The 7,877-nt window shown below is 48.5% G+C and overlaps 1 non-coding gene across 1 annotated transcript; it reads left to right on the forward strand.

The window, feature by feature from the left end:
• The first annotated feature begins 7,046 nt into the window (after positions 1-7,046).
• On the forward strand, positions 7,047-7,240 carry LOC124685609. Its single transcript, XR_006997586.1, has one exon. It is a non-coding gene; the product is annotated as a U2 spliceosomal RNA (small nuclear RNA).
• The last annotated feature ends 637 nt before the right edge of the window (positions 7,241-7,877 follow it).

The raw sequence follows: 7,877 nt of genomic DNA on the forward strand, positions 1-7,877 counted from the left end.
CAAGGCAGGCCAGAAAAGACACCCACCATCCGCCTGTCAAGTATGTGGAAAAAAATGCTAGATTGGACAAACAAGTGTTGGTACCACTCATAGCATCTCCACCGGCGGCCCCGATAGCGTTTTGGGGGCCGGCCGCAAAAATACGATCGCACCGGTGCGCCCCAAACGGCGCCGGCTAGTTTTCGGGCCCAATAGAATCGCTGGCAACCCTATGCCGGCTCCTTCGCCAAGGGCGCGAATCGGGCGGGTCGGCGCCTCGCGGCATGTTTGAAAACGAGCGTGGGCTCCGCCTGGCAGCCAGACACACCGATTTCCCACCTCCTACCCACGCCCGAGCCGACCCCCACCCCTCTAGATCGCCACCGTCGTCGTCGCCGCTGCGCCCCTACTTGCAATAGACACCGCCGCTTGTTTAGGAACCGCCGTCCATCGACACGGCCGCCACCCCCTCGACCAGCGGCCGCTGTTTCGCCCGGAACAGAGCTCGCCGCCACCGCGGCACAACCGCCCTGCCCGCAAGGTGTTCGTCCGATTGCCGCGATGGACAGCGACGGCGAGATGATGGTGCAGCTATTCACGGAGGAGCAGAACGACCAGGTTGTTCGGTGGCAACAGCAGCAGCTGATTCTGATGAACATGATGCGCATTCGCCAGCCTTTCTTCGTCGTGCCTCGGCGCCGCGGCTCAAAGCCAGGCAAGAGGAGGAACATCAATCGACATCGTCAAGCCGGCGCAATGTTGCTTGACGTCGACTACTTCAACAACGACGCGACTCATTCGCCAAAGGAATTTCGGCACCGGTTTAGGATAAACAAGGAGCTGTTCTTGAAGATTGTCCACGACGTCAGGGAGTACGACAAGTACTTCATGTCCAAGAAAGATTGCACAGGTTTGTGGGGCTTCACCTCAATTCAGAAGTGCACTGCTGCAATGCGCTGTCTTGCATACGAAGCTCCTCCAGATACAGCAAATGACTACATACGGATGGCATAGTCGACATATACAGAGACTCTCAACCATTTGATTATCAAGGGTCACTCGCTGAGGTAGAGCATGTATCCCAAGAATTTGCCGCTTTTCTTCATATGCACAATGAAATTCGAGATGCAGATGTCCATGCACAACTGAAGGCGGATCTAGCTGCACATTTGTGGGCGAGAAGAGGAGCCGCCAACAATGCATGATTTTATTTCTATTTGTTTGGTTGTATGATAATTTAGGTACTATTTGTTTGTTTGGTTGTATGAATAATTTAAGTACTATTTGTTTGATTGATTGTATGAATAATTTAAGTACTATTTGTTTGCATGAATAATTTAATTCTAATTGTGTGATTGTATGAATAAAATGTGATTGATATGTTGTTTCAAAATATTGTAAAAAGAAAAAAAGATTGGGGGTCGCCGTTTGGGAGGCGCCGGTGTGGGAACAGCGTCCCCAAATGGAGGATGCACTGTCGACGGCCCCATACAGCTGTGTTGGCGCCCCTGCCAGCGACTATTTGGGGGCCGCCGGTGGAGATGCTCTCAAAAGCTCCAAACTTTCCGCGGTGGCTAAGTGTGCGCTGACATGTCCAGATGCATGTGCCACATAGGTTTTCCCTTACACCGGCCCCATAATTAACCCAATGGCCCATGTCAGCCTCTCTCTCTCCTCCCTTGTTTATCATCTCTCTTGTGACTCATCTATCTCAATGTGCAACCACCCCGCGGTCCATCCATCCATCCATCTGGTTGGCCCAACCCTCCTCTGCTACCCTTGATCATGTTGTGGATGTGAGGTCGAGGCAGAGTATTGCGGTGTAGTTCAATATCGGTGGTGCGCTACACTATATGGGCATCACATCGGCTCTCGCCTCTCTCTCTGACACAAAAGAAGTGAAGAAGGGATGGAGGGGCAGCCCTATCCGGCCTCCTGCAACGCCAACGACGGTGGTGGAACCCGACATTGGCTGCGTGAATCTACACCGCGTACACGCCCACCGCTCTGAGAAGCGCTAGGAGGAGCCCGTCGAGGTGGGGGAGAGGGACTGGTGAGGCTGGAGTGCGGCCACCTTTGTGTTTGAGGACGGGCTCGTTGGCGCTCATTGTGTTGTCCTTGCATTGCATGGTGATGTGCTCGTGTCGGCGGTGGAGCTCATGTTCCACCTCCACGACAGGCCTTGGCATCAACGTCTATGTCACTGGAGGCCCAGCGTGTGGCACGTCGGTGTTGTTTCTGCTGTGGAGGTCCAAATTTAATCAAAGGAAAGAATAGGTAAAACAGACGCTTGCCCAATCGAGATGTTTATACCTATTAGTGGGGGCATTAATTCTAGGAATGGCCTTACCGTCCTTCACAGTATTAGTGTGTGCCTTCTAGAAAAGATGATCGTATTTTTGTTATACAACAAAATAGCATATATGTGAGGGTCACGTCAACTTTTAAATCCATTATTATTGGTGATGAAACATAGCATATATGCAGTACAAAATATATACACATGCCTTCTTCGTTACGTTTCCAGCTAGATAGAGAAACAAATGCAGATGTCAAATATAGCACCGCCAGATTCCGGATCAAATATTGTACCGCGTAATTAAAGGAAACAAAAGTGTGCGACTTCTATGACCATGGCGTGTAACCCTTCTCCGTGGCCGTGGGTGTGAAGCTGTGCAAGGAAACAACAGAAAAGGGACGAGACGGCACGGCTCGGGGCGCTTCGCTCCGTGACAATCCATGAGTGAGACCGACGAGCGTACACGTTACAGCTCTGGATATCACCAGCACTTCGTTTCCTTCACGCTATGGTTCCACCGTTTTGCCTTTTTAAAAGCAAAGATGAGGTAACTTTGAAAAAAGAAAAAGGCTGGGGTTGGCATTTGGGCACACAGAAGCTGAACTGAACGGGCTGCACAGTCGTTTTCCATCGTTCCAGCGACACCTTGCTTATTGTTTGCTCTGTCTTTGTTCATAGGTGCTTAATTTACTTGTCTGCCCAATTGCGTGTAGATGTTTCGCTCTCATGTTTTTCTTTTTGGGGGAAGTCTGTTTATGTGATTGTGACATCAAATCATTTTTCTCTCGACTTAGTGGGCGACTGAGGCACATAGATTTTTTAGACGACCTTCGAGAAACAAGAGACTGTGACAGCAAAGGAGAAACAATATACTGGAGCCGCATTTCTTTGCTCAATCTCGCGATGGGACATTAAGGTGGGGGAGCATTAGGGACTTATCCGCTGCATTAAGAGCATCTTCAACATGCGCGTTATAAATCGGCACGCTATACCACGCTGCCGCCGCGCCGTAAATCGATGGCGCGGGCCGGAGCGATTTTTCTCCCGCCGGAGGGTCCATTTTGCAGCGCGCCTTGGCGCGCAAAAAAAACACTTCCGCCGAACGCTGTATTTTGCAGCGCGTGGGCGCGGCCCAAACAACAAACAAACACAACTATGCTTCGAACAAGATCAAAAAACCATATAAATTCACAGATAAAATATATCATCCAAATAAAATACATTGTTCACACCAAATACAACACGTCCAACATACAACAATACAACAAAGTTTTGAGACAATACAACACATAGTTTTCAAACAAATACAACAAGTATGCAACTACTGTTGCCCATTCCAATTCCACCATTCTTCCATGAGATCTTTTTGAAGCTCATCATGTGTGTCGTTGCACCGAATGACATGGTATGAGGCAATGAACCGGGCAATCCTATGTGCGGACCTCCTCACTTGCACGGGAACCCCCATCAAGTCGTAGTGGGTATGATCTACATCTTTCCCGCGATCATCCTCTATAATCATGTTATGCATGATGACACACGCGGTCATGATATACCAAAGGCATTCTTGATCCCAAAATCTAGCCGGTCCTCTAACAATGACAAATTGTGCTTGCAAAATCCCAAATGCTCTCTCTACATCTTTCCTAGCCGCCGCTTGAGCATTATGGAATTGGGTTTGCTTCTTACCTCTTGGTTGAATAATCGGCTTCACAAATATTTGCCACCTTGGATATATTCCGTCGGCGAGGAAGTAGCCATAGCTGTACTTGTGGTCATTTGCTTCAAACTCCACCAATGGACCTTCCCGCATTGCAAGTCTTGTCATTAGTGGTGACCGTTGAAGAACATTGATGTCATTGCAAGACCCGGGCATTCCAAAGAAAAGCATGCCATATCCAAGTCTCTTGGTCGTCCACCGCTTCAAGGACTATGTTGGCATCCTTCTTGTACCCTTTGAATTGTCCATGCCATGCCGCCGAACAATTCTTCCAACTCCAATGCATACAATCAATGAAACCAAGCATGCCGGGAAACCCCCGGTTGGCGTTGATCTCCAAAAGCATTGCCATGTCTTGAGCATTGGGGGCTCTCAAGTATGTGGAGCCAAAGACATTGACAATTGCAACGACAAAGCGCTTGACACACAAGATAGAAGTGCTCTCTCTCATGGCCAAATGATCATCAACAAGATCCGCCGGTATACCATATGCCAAAATACGCAAGGCGGCGGTCACCTTTTGATATGTGCTATGACCAAGTTCTCCGGCGGCATTCCTCCTTTGCTCAAAGAAGCGATCATACTTGGTCACCTCCGTTGCGATGTGCTTGCACAAGTTGAGACTCATCCGGAAACGCCGCCGAAAATAGCTTTCGGGAAATATCGGATTCTCATTGAAATACGACCGCATCAACTTCGCATGCCCTTCAATCCTTTCTCTCCACAACTTCTGTCTATCGAACACCGATCCACCAAATTTTGGCTTCTTAACGACGTGGTATGCTAATAGTAGCGATATGTTCTCCTCTTCCTCTTGGTCGAACTTGTCGTCCGATGAATCGTATGATGAACTCTACAAACATACATATGAAACTATTATAGCTAATTGGCTAGTACAAATCACATCCTAATTGAGGCCGGCCGGCGGAGGTGCATACCTTGCGAGCAAATCGGCGAGCACCATGGTCGCGCCATGTTGTTAGCAAGCTCGAAGACGACGACGACATGGCGACGACGGCGCGGAGGACAACGAGACGACGCCGGGAAGGAGGAGGCGGAGGAGGAGCGCCGGCTACTGCCCGTCGCTGGAGGCGACGCGGGCGTCACAGAGCGGCGGAGCGTCCGCCGCTGCCGGGAGGGGGCGTGGGTGAGGCGGATCTACGCCGCGGCGGCGCGCAGCAGCGGGGCCGGCGGTGGAATCGACCGGCGGCTACTGGATTTCGCGGCGGCGGGCGGTGGGGAAATGAGGGCGCGGCGCGGGGGGGGGGGAATTTCCTGCCATTGGCTTTTTCGCGTGTGGACGAGCGATGCCGCGCGCTGTAGCCGACGCATCACATATGGCGCTCCGGATTGTGCAAAACAACGCGCGCCCAAAAAAAATTGCAGCGCCGCGCTGTTTACCGCGCCTGCTGGAGCGCCCGAAACCCTCCCGCGCGCTGCATACCGGCCATTTTTTTACAGCGCGGCCTATATAGCGCGCCTGTTAGAGATGCTCTAACAAAACGTCGTCATCATCTTCTACAGGAGAGAGCTTCTTCTTATCTTTAGTCCAGTATTTCTTTGGGTTTCCTTGAAAATGGTACGGCTGAACCCTCAACTTCACCATAATCCCTTCTCCCAACCATTTCCTTTTTTCACAACATCCTACTAGCAGCTATGGTTGAGAATGGAACGGGAACTTCCTACACCATTTTCGGAGAAAAGGGAAACACAGAGCAAAAATGGATACCAAAAGGGTATTTTGAGGAGACCTAACGGAAACAGAATATTCTAAATGGAAATAGAAAAGAGAACATGGGAGATGGGACGAAAACAAGAACAGCAAAGAAATTCCAAAAAACCAATATGGAAACTTTCCGAAAATATAACCCAACCATGCCTAGGGCCTACATCACATTTGTATCCAGGCCACGCTACGTAGGTGTACTAAGGTATGTACTTTATGTCCAACTGCCACCTTGTTGAAGTTGTGAGCTATTTATGTCTTGTTGTCTACTTTTTTATGTATCGTTTTTGTTGTACAAACGGATGTATTGTACGGCTATGTGTTCTGACAAATGTTCATTCTCGTATCGTACTCTCTCGTATTCATCTCCGGTGATTTTCACTTACATATTTGTTTTCTGGGTTTTTGTTTTCATTTCCGATTTCGGCCAGACATTTGGAAACTAAAACGATAAAAACATGTTTCCTACGCTCCCATTCCGTTTTCAACCCTACTTGCAATAGTAAGTGTGGGCTTGACACTTGGATCAGTGGTGCTGCTCCACCTCACTACACCTTCTTAATTCGTTCTCCTATGTGTATTGCTGTAATTTATGATTTCTCGCTATTGTGATCATCACATCGAGGGCGAACAAACTTGTTGTTGCACTAGTCCGCTTGAAGGAACATCATTATCTTGTACGTGAGGAATACCAAGCTTGGGGATAATTTTTGAAAAATTATAACGTGGGTTTCCGATTTTTGTGTCCCGAAGTAGATGACTTGCCAGCCATCCCATTTTTTTAGCGGATGGTGGATGGCAACTGTCATCAAAACAAGGTAAAATAAGTTTACACCTGGCAATTTTGGGTTGGTCTAAATTGGTTGCTCGGGAAAACATCGGCTCAATATTGACATCCCAATTTTGTAGAGCAGGGTCCCTTTTATTTTAAGTAGGAATCTTTTTTCCTTTTCCATCAAAGAATCTATATTTTGATAGAAATATTTTTCACACCAAAAATACACTCCAACATCCATCTTTTTTGTTTGAGCGAGACCAACATCCAGATTTTTTTTGAGAGAGAAGACCAACATCCAGCTTTTTTTTTAAGAAAAAAAACCAACATCCAGCTATGTGGATCAGTGAACGGCCGAGCTTTCAAGTTATAGTGTTATACACCGGGCTGGACAAAAAGAAGTAGCCCATCTATACTGGGCCTCAACGGATCAAAGGCCCAATCAGCCGAACACAATACGCTGCGGTGTGCCTGTGTTTCTGGCTTCGTTCGTTTAGTCCCACATCGACCAGCGAGGAAGCCGCGACCCAAGGCAACGCTACAACTCATACCTTTCTCGGCCTTTTGGCTAAGATCAAGTGTAGTATCTGTTCTTATCAGTTTAATATCTGATATGTGGGCCCTCGTGTCCACATGATATTAAATTAATTTTTTGTGGGGGAGAGATCAAGGTAGCTTGCTATCAGGCTCTCGAGCGTCGCCTCTGTCGTTGCACTGCAGACTTGGCCTGGCTCGCCCCAACCAAAGCAATCATTAAGTTTTTCTCTCCTCCAAGTTAACATTGTTTTGTTTCTTCAAGCATAAATCTACTATGAATTGACGCCTCTTGTTGCTTTTGAGTTTTCAAAAACCCATGCATTTTGTTGCTTCCATAAGCTCCAACAAACAAGCATGACTATGAGTCAGAACCTTTGCAGTTTCTGTTTCTTCATATTTCTTCTCTCAAAGCGTCATCAGGGAGACAACACATCAGTATCTTCTCTTTCTTAATAGATGGCCCCAATTTGCTGATCTCACAAGCAGCCACGTCACTGGATTAAAAATCTGGTGAGACCGACACGCTCCAGACGCCACGCCACGCACGCCACGCTCGATCGCCCTCTCCCCATCGATCTCTGCTGCCCTTCTCGCCAGAACCGCGCGTGGACCAGATGGGCCGACATGATCCGGCCGACAGTCTTCCTCTTCCTCGCGTACGTTCCGTCTCTCCCCATCGATCTCTCCCCCACCACGTTCCGCCTCCGTTCGTCTTCATCCATGGCCACCACTCGCACAATAAATCCTATTAATTCTTCACGGCGCATAGCCCAGTTAATTCTTCCTTTGCCGGCTCCTCTATTCACAGGTTCCTCTTTCTGGCCGCCCTTCTGATTTCCAA

Source organism: Lolium rigidum, chromosome 1 (assembly GCF_022539505.1).
Source record: "Lolium rigidum isolate FL_2022 chromosome 1, APGP_CSIRO_Lrig_0.1, whole genome shotgun sequence".
Lineage (NCBI taxonomy): Eukaryota > Viridiplantae > Streptophyta > Magnoliopsida > Poales > Poaceae > Lolium > Lolium rigidum.